This window comes from Danio aesculapii, chromosome 4 (genome assembly GCF_903798145.1).
Source record: "Danio aesculapii chromosome 4, fDanAes4.1, whole genome shotgun sequence".
Classification (NCBI taxonomy): Eukaryota; Metazoa; Chordata; class Actinopteri; order Cypriniformes; family Danionidae; genus Danio; species Danio aesculapii.
In genome coordinates this window covers 25,931,666-25,946,145 of record NC_079438.1, presented here as the reverse complement: position 1 = coordinate 25,946,145, position 14,480 = coordinate 25,931,666, and the positions used below count along the sequence as shown (strand labels likewise).

Here is a 14,480-nt window from a genome sequence, read left to right as displayed (position 1 = left end):
AGCTGGGAGAGAGTTCAGCTTCCTGACAGCCTGATGGATGAAGCTGTCTTTCAGTCGGTTGGTCCTGGCCTGGAGGCTGCACAGTCTCCTCTCTGATGGCAGCAGACTGAAGACGTTGTGCATTGGGTGGGTGGCATCTGCTGTTATGCAGAGGGCTTTACGGGTGTGCTGTAAATGTCCTGAAGGGAGGTGAGAGAGACACCAACGATCTTCTCAGCTGTTCTCACTATGCGTTGAAGTGTTTTCCTGCAGGATGCATTGCAGGTTCCAAACCACACAGTGATGCAGCTGGTCAGGATGCTCTTAATAGTGCCTCTGTAGAAGGTGTACATGATTGGGGCTAGCCTCTTGCTCTTTTGAGTGGCAGCCTGTTTGAACATATCCCAGTCTGTGGTATTGAAGCAGTCTTGTAAAGCCTCTGAAGAACCTTCTGGCCACACTTGTATCTCCTTGCAAACCGGTTTGGTGACTTTAACGATCGGTCTAAGCAGGCATTAGCATGACAGTTAAGTGGTCCACCAAGGTGGAGGAGGGGCAAGGCTTTGTAAGCTCCTCTCTGTGTGGTGTAAACAAAGTCCATTGTGTTATTGCCCCGTGTTGGAAAGTCTATGTGTTGTTGTATTTTTGGAAACACACTCTTTAGGTCTGCATGGTTAAAGTCCCCTGCCAGGATGAGAAAAGCATCGGGGTGGGCTGTCTGCTGATCACTAATGTGCAGTTTCCGTAAACACAAAAGCACAACAGTCCTTTACAGTCCTATGTGATGAACGAAGTAGACGGATGTAGTCCAGTTTGTTGTCTAGCGAGCGTACGTTCGCTAGAATGATGGAGGGGATAGCGGGTTTGTGGGGGTTAGCCGCTAGCCTTGTTCGGATACCCCCGCGCTTACCCCTCTTCTGCTTCCTCTCGCGCCGCTTGAAGCGCCTCCATTGTGGGCGAGGTGGGGGTCGGAGGATGGGTAGGCATCTGGAGCAAGCCAAGATCTTGCAGCTCATCAGTGTCCGCGGAGTTTAACTTGTGAAGTTTGTTTCTACCGATGTCGAGCAGAAATGTTCGACTATATGCTCGCTTAAGGACAGATAAACGTGACGTTGACGCACAATAACACTGCGACGTTCAAGACGAAGAACACAAAAACACATTAATAAATAATACCAAGTTTTAACACATCTGCTACATACCAGTGGAGCCTCCGTTGCGCTCTACCACAGCTGGCAAAACTTTCTGAAGGTGGTCGATGTATCTGTTGCAGACAGTTATTGTCAAACGATGCCGCCAGAATGTTTCGATGGCTTTAAGAAGCTCGTCTTTATTTTTTGGCTTGACCTCATTGCACTCATGCAACCACTGTGCTTCAGCTGAAAGAAGCGCAAACAGCAGCAACGGAAGCTCAGTGGACACAAGACCCCATGCGTACACCCGTTAACCTGAATGAGGATATGGAACAGTCCGAAGTCACCTCTGCTGGCCCGACTCCAAATTCAAGTTGCCATCCCGATTTACTGTTCTTGTTTCGTGCAGTTGTGCCAGACCAGCGCTACGCGGAGTGGGCATCCACAACGAACTGGGATGGTTCGAGAGGCAAAGTTGCTTTGCCCGTGAACCTAAAACAGTTTGTTAGAGACAGCGTGATTAAGAGATTCCCTAACCCCCCACAGCGCTGACAGCAAACGCATAAAGGACAGAGTGAACGAATTTCTACGGTCCCCACGAACCTCTGTTAGTGCCCACCGACGTCTTCAGTATTAGAGACAACTTAAAAAAAAACATTCAGTTATTTTTGTATTTGTATTTGCTTTTTTTCTCATAATAAATATATCCTCTTAATCAACTGTATGGCTGTTTTTTTCCCGATTATACGCAAAAGAAAAAGTGTTTTTTTCATGCTTTTTTTTCTAACACGTTTATGAATTATAAGTTTTAGCCTAAGTTTACCAGACAAAACAACAATAACAACATTATTATACATCATAGTAGCATGTAGACTATAAAAAGGCAACATATCGACTCATGCGCACACATGAGGCCCGTAGCCAGCCTGGTGAAAGGGATGGATCTTTTTTTCTCAAGTGGATTTTTTTGCAGTTATACGCCTCAGTTTCTATTTAACTATGAGATTTAAATACTACATTTTAGTGACTTTTTTGCTGGATTAGCCAGTCAGATGTCATTATAACCACACTTTTTGATGTACTAAAATATTTCCTAAAAAGTGCAGTTAAAAAAATTCAAACAAGAGAAATTTTTAAAATACAAATTTATTAAATCATATGTCATTAGAAAAATAGCAATCTGTTTTAAAGTTTTAAAGTAAAAAAAACTATCATTTATTAGACAAAAACACACTGGCCAAACCTTTGACAGCTTTTTCTTCTTTTTTTCACGGTTATGCGCGCATTAGCCTATATTTCACACGCATATGTAAGGTGACTGAAATTAAAATACAAAACATACTGATCCATTAAGTAAAAAAACAAAACAACAATTTTACTTTAAAGAAGAACATTGACGTTAACATTATTTTATTATACTTTAAGTGATCTGCTTGAGATAGGTCACGTTTATCAATGGTAAATTTTAACCTAAGTTTACATTAATAACATACAGTGCATTGTTCTTTACCATACAAAATAAAAAATAATAAAAGAAACATTATACACCATAGTAGCCTGTAGCCTATAAAAAGGCCGCAAATCTTTTTAAATGCATTAAAAGGCAAGCGCATATCTAAGCCTTACCTTGAGTTTGTTCACACTCTGCCTGTATTAACTTACATGCTGTATTTTAATATAGCTAATTTTGATGAATTAGCTCTAACCTTTGACAGTTTTTTCTTCTTTCCGCGGTTATGCGCGCATTATATTTCAAATGCATATGCAAGGTGACTGAAATTGAAATTAAAATACAAAACATACTGTGCCATTAGGTAAAAAAACAAAACAACAGTTATACTTTAAAGAGAACATTGATGTTTTGAAACAAAAAAATTAACTGAAAACTATTAAAAATAAACCTGCGAGATATGTCCTGAGGCAAAATTATTCTATGAAGCAGCATTCAACTTAAGCTCTTTAGACCAAGGGTGCAATTCTGGTCTGAGAGGTGGGGGGGGGGACCAAATCTGAGTGATGGTAATACTGTAGTAGTGGAATGTTGGTGATAGTTGTAGGAATGTGCAGCAATGTTGGGTAATTGTGTGCAGAAAAGCCTACATTTCAATTTTATTTGACATTTTATCATAACATATACAGTGTATTTTTAAAGTGAGAACAAATGAAAGAATATAATTTTTGGGAAATAACGTGAAAAGTTTATTTAATTGTTTTAAGAGTAAGAGAACGAATTTGGATATAAGATATTGGAGTGTGCGGCGGGTGGGGGACGCGGGGCAAGGTGATCTTTAAAGAATGCCACCATCACTATCAGTGGTGGGAGCGGGCTATATATCCAGGGTCTTCAGCATTTCACACTATACCTCAGCTTGCTAAATTATTTTTATATTATTTTATTGGGACAATGTATCTCCCTAAATCATTAATTCTTCTTAAAATGTTTATATTAAATGCCTAAAAATAAAATATATATAGACTTGCAAACATAAGTGAAAAGTGAGATCCTCTTCCACTCGCATTGTAGCCTTCCCTCCCTTTCAAAGGTACTCGTAAAGGTAGTCAAGGCTACTTTTTATGTAATTTAAATATTAGGCCTGCTTGAGTTCTATTTTTTAAATCTATAAGGATGTGTTATAAGGTACGGGCGTATGATGGAAGAAAAGGAGCGAGTTAGACAAACTTTTAAAAAAAACTCTTTTTTTTTTGTTGGAAAAATCATTTTTTAAACAGATTTCGTTTGGTATCATTTTATAGGGCTATGTAGTGTATTTTTTGTTCAGGTATCAACAAGAACAACAAAACATTTGAGGTGAGTTATTTAAGACTTGCTTCTTAAACAAAAAGGCCAAGACTTATTGTCAGGATTTGTTTAAATAATTAAATAAGCTATAACTGTGGAAATCAGTTAACATTTAGGATGGGTTTATATTCTATTTAGGGGTGTGACGATAACCGCATCACCGCCATAATGAGATGTCAATGAGATGTCAACTCTATACAATATCTTTCAGTATTGTATAGAAAAACAGAATAAACTAAATAAAAGGAATAAAAGGCCTGACCTAAGTATTTTCCACCTAAACTACAAATTTAGATTACAAAACGAAAACACTGAATCCTTTTTAATAACCAGCTTAGGCTGTTTTTATTTTAGGCTTATTTTAATAAAGCAGGCCTAACTCAAATCAATCGCTCCACAGAAAATAAACATTTTTAACGCACCGCTGTAATTTCTATATTCCAATCCCTTTAACAACATTTTTAATACAAGTCATTATTTTAAAGATTATTACTTGAGAATATGATTTTACCTCAGCGCTGCACTTTTCTCCTTCTCCCTCTCGCTGAGTTCAGGTGACGGAGTGTTGTGAAGTAGTTAAACTCTCCTCAGTTCAATGTACAGTGTCAAACTGGCCCAGGAATATCAGTATATTAATATAGGCTTTGCTAAAAAGCTGGTTAAATGTAGGTCTTTTTTACAGAAGCTATACAGAAGTGCGAGCTGCGACCACGGTGATGAGGCAACAATCGCATATATTTTGACTTATTTAAAGTAGGCTATAGGCTATAGCATATAATAATTTTGTGTAAAGACATTTATAAAAACATGTAGCTAATATATCACAGGGGTTTGTGTAGGAGCAATTACAGTGGAGCATTAATTAAAGCAGTTTATTAAATTAAATAGTTTATTTAATTAAAGCATTAATTGCACAGTTGTGTAGCGGATGGAGACGCACAAAAATACACAATTCATATATTTTCGTCGGAAGAAAAATATTCTTTGAACGAATTTTGTTTTGTACAATTTTTATCTTAGTTTTTGTCGGTCAGTTATTTATAAAATAAACAAGAATAAGTAATAAACTGAAGTGAAGCGATGTGCCTCAGGGTCCGCTATATGCCGCGGCCAAAACACAAACTGGTCTGTTAAATACAATCGTAATATAAATAAAATAAAAGTGAAATATTCAGTTTGGAATATTGAGTCTTTGTTAACTGTATGATCAAAATTAAAAGAGCAGCCTATAATATCACTCTTTATGACAAACATCCATTGATCGGTTAGTTTCGCTATATTTAATCAAAGCGTTTGAACTTTTTGATATTTTAGGCAAAGTGGTCTACATAACCAATGATAGAACTTCTCCACCTGCGACCCACCCATAATTAAACATCATGTAGGCGAGCCGGGTTTTTGATTACCTGAACCGTGTATTAACGGCTGCACCAGCATAACCGAGATCTGCGTATTAATATCAGCACCAGCAGATATAAGAGAGTTTATTAAAAATCCTATATTAATATACTGATATTCCTGTGCCAGTTTGATAGTTTAACTACTTCACAACACTCCGTCACCTGAACTCAGCGAGAGGGCGAAGGAGAAAAATGCAGCGCTGAGGTAAAATCATATTCTCAATCTCAAGTTATAATCTTTAAAATATTGACTTGCATTCAAAATGTTGATAAAAGGATTGGGATATAGAAATTACAACAGTGCGTTAAAAATGCTTATTTTCTGTTGAGCGATTTTATATATATATATATGGTTTCCGCTACATTCATTCTTCCATGGCGGGGCGCCAGGCCAGGATTCATCCCGCCACGGCTACATTACAGCTGCTCATTCAAAACATTTTATTATTTTAATAGCGGGTGATAATCGCACCAAAGTGTATTAAAGGGTAAGTGAGTTCTGTAACAGTAATGCTGTGCGTCTTTGTTTAACCCTTTAAGGTTACGTGCTAACTGACTGACTAGCTGACTGTGACAGGTGCGTGATGCGTGAGGCCAGCAAACACGACGCCGTTTTACTTTATTTCAGGACGCATTAATAGCGGAGGAATTCATAAATATTCCTAGAAAATCTAATAAATGCTGGAGACATACTCGTTACATTAACACACTAAATCGCACTTCAGCAGTGTTTATTTGAGAGCGCACAAGAAGATCTGCGCGCTCTTAAAGCGGCTTATATTTGAGGGGAGGCAAGAAGTTTTGTGCACGAGCGGAAAAAAAAAGCAGAGATCAGCATGCTGTAGGCTATTATATAAATGGGATCTCGGCTTTTAATACTGCGCTCACGACATTTGTCATTGATATAACGCCACAGGTAGTTTGTAGATCTGTGTAAAAAAGGCCTGCTGCCACAGCTGGAAAAAATCCAAGAGGAAACATATATATGCGCGGTTAACCGACATACCGCATGATTTCTTGCTTCATCACCGCCGTAACAGAAAATCCGTTACCGTCACAGCCCTAATTCTATTATCATTTTAAAAGGCAAAACAATATTGATATTATCATTAAAGTGTTTTATTTTTCTGTCTTGTAATAGGCAGAGGTTAAACTAAATTTTGTTTAGCAAAGCAGCATATAACCTAACCTCATTTAACCATAAGACATCTGCTGCAAATTCACTCATGCACAAATTTATAACACTGCAAACCTGACATTGCAGGCCGAATTTGCAAATGCCACCAATTAGGCTATTTGTTTTAACAAATCTTATTTGTTAAATGTCAGAATCCTATTTGTTTTTTTACATCAAAATTTCATATTCACTTATGTAAGTTTTCTTGAAAAGAATTACATCAGTTCACAACTGACTATTAACGTCAATTCCATTTCGGTTTCTAATGACACTATCACGTCTTTTTCAAGAAAACAGCTGCTTTAGAACTTCAAATGTTCAACAACCCGAACAGTATTATATGTCTTAACAATAAAACTGAAGAAATAATAATAATAATATTTACTTCGGTGAGTGTCGAACACGGGTCGTCTGAATTCTAATGCAACGTGCTGACCACTGGACCACATGTAGCGCTTTTACGTATAGAGGAAAAACTTGAGTCATTTGATTTTCATTGAGTAGGTGTAATATTCATTAATATTAATTATTCAAATTCTTATTTTCACTAAGGTGCCGCTGTTTGGGGTCGAATTATGGTACATCATCATTAACCTTCAGGCTGCATTCTGCTCACGGGGCTGCGAGAAAATAAAAAAATAAGAGTGAATCTGCGGCAAAATAACGAGTAAAAAGAGTGAGGCTATGGTCAAATAATAAATTAATGAATGAAAAAAGTGCGACGGCTGAGAGTGCGAGCAGCTAGGGACCCAGCCCTCGCGGCCAAAACACAGACCGGCCCACCGGGAATTCTCCCGGTCCTCCCGATTATCCAATCCGGGCCTGTGCTAACGTTATATCTAAAAAAAAGTGAGTGGGACATGTCCCCCCTGTCCCCCCCGGGAATTGCGCCACTGCTTTAGACCATGCGCCTGACCGTTTCTTAGTGTTTCACCACAAGTACCACATGAACATCTCTTTACATTTAGGCTAAAAGACTGCTTTATTTTTTTATTTAGGCATACTTAGAATATTTGTACTGAATGTTTGTGCTTTCATTTCAGTTGTCTTTAACTTCTTCAATTCTATTTTTCAAAAGGAATCCTCTTTGCACTTAAAAAGTTTAGAATAACAATAAAGCGTGTTAACAAATTTTAAATGATTAATAAAGGAATTATAATGCTTTGACTTATTGTTTAATCTCATTTACAAGCACAGTAGCATATTTAAGGCTGCTGTGTGGGCTATTTCTGTCCGTTCACATCCCGTCCCTTTGCGCCCCCTGGCGGCTCATTCACAAACTGCGGTCATACACTAAAAATAAAGCGGCTCCTATTTCAAACGGCGGCGGTATATGACGCGACGGTAATAGTCACTTTGAACTCTCACCTACTGTATATCTAAAATACTAGAAAAAGTTGTTTCTGCTCAATTATGCTTCTTTCTGCAGGCGAACAATGTTTTTGAAGTGTTTCAGTCAGGTTTCAGAGCTCATCACAGTACAGAAACTGCATTAGTGAAAATAACCAACGATTTACTCTTAGCTGCTGACCAAGGGTGCATCTCGCTATTAGTTCTACTCGATCCTAGTGCAGCATTTGACACCATTGACCATGGTATCCTTATTAATCGCTTAAAGTCTACAGGTGTCCAGGGACAGGCCCTACAATAGTTTAAGTCATACTTATCTGACCGTTAACAGTTTGTGAATATTAATGGACAGCCTTCACAAATCAGCCCAGTAAAATACGGGGTGCCTCAAGGATCAGTTTTAGGCCCTTTGCTGTTTACAATATACATGCTACCCCTGGGAGACATTATTAGAAGACATGGGATCAGCTTTCACTGCTATGCAGATGATACTCAATTATATATTTCAACTAAACCTGACGAGACGTCTAAACTGTCCAAGCTAACTGAGTGTATTAAATATGTTAAAGACTGGATGACCAACAATTATCTTCTCTTAAACTCAGACAAAACAGAATTATTACTTATTGGGCCTAAATCCTGTACACAGCAGATCTCACAACTCAACCTACAATTAGAGGGATACAAAGTTAGCGTTAGCTCTACTATAAAAGATCTGGGTGTCATATTAGACAGCAATTTAACTTTTAAAAATCATATATCCCATGTCAAAAAAACTGCTTTCTTTCATCTGAGAAATATCGCTAAGTTACGAAGTATGCTATCCATCTCAGATGCAGAAAAGCTAGTCCATGCTTTTATGACTTCTAGGCTGGACTACTGTAATGCACTGTTTGCTGGCTGCCCAGCATCATCTATTAACAAACTTCAATTAGTACAAAATGCAGCTGCCAGAGTTCTTACCAGGTCTAGAAAATTTGATCACATCACCCCAATTTTATCCTCCTTACACTGGCTGCCTGTTAAGTTTCGTATTGAATTTAAAATATTGCTTCTTACATATAAAGCTTTAAATAATCTAGCTCCTGTTTATCTAACCAATCTTCTGTCTCGCTACAATCCAACTCGCTCTTTAAGATCTCAAAACTTAGGGCTTCTGGTAGTACCCAGAATAGCTAAGTCGAGTAAAGGAGGTCGAGCCTTCTCATTTATAGCTCCTAAACTCTGGAACAGCCTTCCTGATAACGTCCGAGGCTCAGACACACTCTCCCAATTCAAAACTAGATTAAAGACCTATCTGTTCAGTAAAGCATACACTTAGTGCACTACTTAGCGGGCTTCCACACAGGTTCTGCATCTTGTTGATATACACTATGAACATCAGCTACGCTAATTATTTTCTTTATTCTCCATTTCCTCCTGGGGATACTCTTCCCGAGGCCCTCAGACTATGCAGAGTCACTGACTCGATCCAAGACCAACGACGAGATGATCCCAAGGTTTCCATATCCTGGACCAGGCCGTATCCTGAACAGCTACTGTGGTGGTCATGGAAGAGTGGAGAACATGAGACTGATTCCTGTGATGCTCCAGAGACAGATGAGTCTTCGCTGAGGCCAGCTTCCAGCCTCCGCCACTGAGACTGCAGCTCTCCACAAGACATTTAGCCAGCGGAGAAATTAAAATGATCGTGCCCAACTGAGCCTGGTTTCTCTCAAGGTTTTTTTTCTTCCCTTCTGCCATTTAGTGAAGTTTTTTTTCCCTCTCCGCTGTCGCCTCTGGCTTGCATGGTTCGGGATCTGCATGGAGCTGCGCATCGTTGGATTTGCTCTTCAGTGTTTGGACTCTCAGTAGTGATTATTAAACCACACTGAACTGAGCTAAACTGAACTGAACTTAAACACTACAAACTGAACTACACTGTTCCTATTTACTATGACCTTTTACATGAAGCTGCTTTGACACTATCTACATTGTATAAGCGCTATACAAATAAAGGTGAATTGAATTGAATTGTTCTGATCATCATTAAACTTGTGACAATGTGGTGCTTCTCTGCGGTTTAATGATGTAGAAGGAAGAGCGTGTGTAGAGATTCTGACGCGGTAAACAACAACAACAACAGAGGAAACATGGAGGAAAGTGGTCAGTAGCCACAATTTGCTCCCACCAGACTTGAGATCTCTCTCGTAACCACACATTCCTCTGAATGGTGGAGGACATCATACAGCATATTAACCATAAGCGCAAGCTGCGATGACGGCCCTTTCCCACCTCCTCCACCTCAAAATCATTTTAAAGTTGGGCGAACTTCGTGTTGTAACTTTTGCTTTTTGTCGCTAATAATACACTCACTCAGGCTACACATAGAACAACTTTATTCTTTCCAACAACACCAGTGCGCACACAGGCAAAGGCTACATCAACTACACACACATCAGGGCCATACCATTACGTAAACTGCGTGGGGGTAAATCTGGACTGAACCTTATACTATACTTATACTACACTTCGCATATTTCGCAGAGCTATAAACAAGACCGTTTCTTCCATCGTAGCTAGTGTGGCACATATGCTAAAACCCGCGTTTATGCATGCATCGTAAATTGTACGGCAAGTGTAAAGACATGAATTGGATATGGGTCACAATTAAAAGAACATGTAAACGGACAGACAAAAAAAATCTGATATAGGTAGTATCATATGTATACGGAATTGGGCATCAAGACCTGACAGTGTAAACAGGACTTAAGTTTGTGCGGGGTAAATTTATTAATCCTTTTTTGACCTAACGTAAGCTGTGTAACATTATGTACTGTCTCGATGGCTTTAAATACCTAGCTAAGTTGATACTAAAATACTTTAAGTTTAACAATAAATGATGAAGTTTACCTCACATTAAACTTATCTTATATAAATGTCCTTACTCTTGGCTGCATTAACAGTTTAGCTTTCATGTTTTCTTCACATTAATGTTATGGTCTCTGCTCCCGCTGACCCTGGAATTAGGAGACCATCAAGTGATAATCCATTTACACTGGCAGAAAAAGTAAAAATGAACAAAGAAAGGAAAGATGAATGCCACAGGGCCGTTACAAATTTTATGTTAAAGGTTTGCTGCCTTTTTCTACTGTGGAGAAAGATTAGATTTACTGGATATGCATTTTTCAATGCCTAGAAAGGAACCAAAAACAGTCAAAATAAGTCCATGCGATATAAGTGGTTCAATCATAATTATATGAAGCTGCAAGAATACTTCTGTGTGCAAAGTAAACAAAAATAACTTTATTCAATGATTTATCCATGGAAGGATCAGAAAGCTCTTGGATTTAATCCAAAATATCTTCATTTGTAAATAATTAATGACAGAATTTCAATTTTTGGGTGAACTAAACCTTTAAGCTGCAGTAAGCCTCACAAATACTTAAAATTGATTGACTTAAAACTGCTTGAACTTTATTAAAACGGTTTGCACTAATATATTGTGTTAACTACACTTTGTTCATTTTGTGCTTTTGTTTATTGGTCTTAGACATAAACCTGCTGTGAAAAGTGTCACAAACATCCTAAATAAAATAATCTTGTTAAAATCTATTTCTTAAAAGTATCGAAAAAAGTATCGTTCAGAACCGGTATCGAATTCAGGGTATCGGTATAAAAAATTTTGGAACGATACCCAGCCCTAGTAGACACTGATCAGATCTGTACAGTTTCTTTCCAGTGTGAATCCTCTTTTGTGTTTTCAGATGTGTTCACTGATTAAACCTCTTGTCACAGTGTGAACACCTGTACAGTCTCTCCAGTGAATCGTTTGGTGCAGTTTCAATTTTGTAGCTGTAATTAAAGTCTTCTCACACTCAAAGCACATATACTCTCACACTAGTGAACATGAAGAATGTGTTCATTAAGGTTTGCTGATCAGTTGAAACTCTTCCCAAACTGAGTGTATGTGAATGCTCCAATGAGGGTCTTCATGTGTTTATTAAGGTCTGATGAGTTGCTGAAACTCATCCCACGCCGAAGCTGGGGTCACACTGGAGTTAGAGCAAGCAAAATTCTGTTGTAAGGCGCTGCGAAAAGGGGTGGGATTAAACAAGATGAATAGACATTAAAAGAGTGAGCGATTGGTCCATATTTTACATTTCTGTCCAGGGAGGTCATGTTTTGATCTACGATTGGTCTCACACAGTCAAATGATGCAATTTTGCAGGTCGGAGTTCACCAAGCTTGAACTTTGCAATGCAGTGAACTGCGAAACTTGACGCACAAACTTTGTTTCCTGTCTGATGCATTCGCGTGCATATGAATGGAAGTCTATGTGGAGAAAAGTCCAGTGTGACCACGGCTTAAGTGCAAGTGAATGGTTTCTCTCCAGTGTGGATCCTCATGTGTCGATTAAGGTGTGATGAGCAGTTAAAACTCTTCCCACACTGAGTGCATGTGAATGGTTTCTCTCCAGTGTGGATCCTCATGTGTCGATTAAGGTGTGATGAGCAGTTAAAACTCTTCCCACACTGGGTGCATGTGAATGGTTTCTCTCCACTGTGGATCATCATGTGTCGATTAAGGGATGATGAGCAGTTAAAACTCTTCCCACACTGAGTGCATGTGAATGGACACTCTCCAGTGTGGATCATCATGTGTAGATTAAGGTGTGATGATCGGCTGAAACTCTTTCCACACTGAGTGCATGTGAATGGTTTCTCTCCAGTGTGGATCCTCATGTGCTGATTAAGGGATGATGATTGTCTGAAACTCTTCCCACACTGAGTGCATGTGAATGGTTTCTCTTCAGTGTGGCTCATCATGTGTTGATTAAGGTGTGATGAGCAGTTAAAACTCTTCCCACACTGGGTACATGTGAATGGTTTCTCTCCAGTGTGGATCCTCATGTGTTTATTAAGGGATGATGAGCAGCTGAAACTCTTCCCACACTGAGTGCATGTGAATGGTTTCTCTCCGGTGTGGATCCTCATGTGTTGATTAAGGGATGATGAGCAGCTGAAACTCTTCCCACACTGAGTGCATGTGAATGGTTTCTCTCCGGTGTGGATCATCATGTGTTGATTAAGGTGTGATGAGCAGTTAAAACTCTTCCCACACTGGGTACATGTGAATGGTTTCTCTCCAGTGTGGATCATCATGTGTAGATTCAAGTTTGATGATATGCTGAAACTCTTCCCACACTGAGTGCATGTGAATGGTTTCTCTCCAGTGTGGATCCTCATGTGTTGATTAAGGGATGATGATTGGCTGAATTTTTTCCCACACTGAGTGCATGTGAATGGTTTCTCTCCAGTATGGATTCTTATGTGATTGTTAAGGTGTGATGAGCAGCTGAAACTCTTTCCACACTGAGTGCAGGTGAAACAATTCTTGTCTCTCCTTTTCAAAATACCATCAGTCTCTAAATGAGTTTTTTCCTCAATTTTGACATGATGTTTCTCCTCTTTAATCCCCTCATTCTCTTCAATTAGGTCTGAAATGAATAAAACATTAGTTTTCATTAAGTCTTAAAAACTCTCATCAAAAGCTGAAAAATGAAAAGACACAGGAAACATTGGCTACAAACACTGTAATTTTGATGCACATTAAATGTAAAATAAATCAAATCATATTTTGTTTGGTCCATAAAGGCTGATTTATACTTCTGCGTCAAGTGCACGCATATGCTACGGCACAGCCTACGCGCGAACGCATAGCCCTCACCGTGGCTGTCAGTATCGTTGACGTGCACCTCTCAAAAAAATGTAACTACACATCACAATGACGCATAGCGCAAGCTTTGTGATTGGTCGGCTTGAAATCGGTGACTAGTGTGGGTGGGACTGAGAGCCGTATATATATATATATATATATATATATATATATATATTCGTATATTTATTTATAATTACAACAAAATGTTTTTTCTAAAAATTTGTTCATTCTGTGCCTGACTGGTAAACATCAGAAAAAAAGTTCTGGGGTAACAGCTGAACAAACAGCTGAATATTTGCCTCGCAGACTTGAGACATACCTGTACAGCATCTGCATAAAAAGACTGGAATGTGCACAATTACCCTTGTGTGGTGTTGAGTCATTTTCATCCATTCTGGGGGGGATTTTCAGGCTAAATTGGGCCAAAACTTTCTCCGTGTTTCAGCAAACGGACTGATATTTGGGGACATCTTATTTTGACATATTCTAGGAAAATGCTTAAATGCTTAAAAAAATGCTGAGAGAAACAAAAAGCGTAAGTACGTATCGAAGCAACGGAGCAAAGACCGCTGTCTTCTTACTGATGTCTGTGAACACCAAAGACTTCAGTGCAGTGTGTCCTGAACAAAATCAACTTACAGATTTATCTTGCTGGCATGAGGTCAGCTGCCGACTCACCGGCTTGGTTCGTCGATGCCTTCAACCTTCACATTCGCCATTCCCCTCTCATTTCCCTTGGCCCCTCCGCTCCATGGGTAAGAAGCAAAAGTTTTTGTTTTCTTTGCCCAAATTCTCATTTTGTTTCTCTTGTTTTGTTTTCTCCCCGTACTATTATTATCATTATTATTTTTCCCTGTTTTCAAATCTGACAAATCGGCTGGCCTGAAATCATTAGCATTTTTCCTTTCACTTTCATTTAAGTTATAAGTGCTGAGAGTTTC

The 14,480-nt window shown here is 38.8% G+C and overlaps 1 pseudogene; it reads right to left on the bottom strand.

The window, feature by feature from the left end:
• Window positions 1-10,200: 10,200 nt before the first annotated feature.
• LOC130222340 (gastrula zinc finger protein XlCGF57.1-like) overlaps window positions 10,201-14,480 on the bottom strand; it is a 410,257-nt pseudogene continuing 405,977 nt past the window's right edge.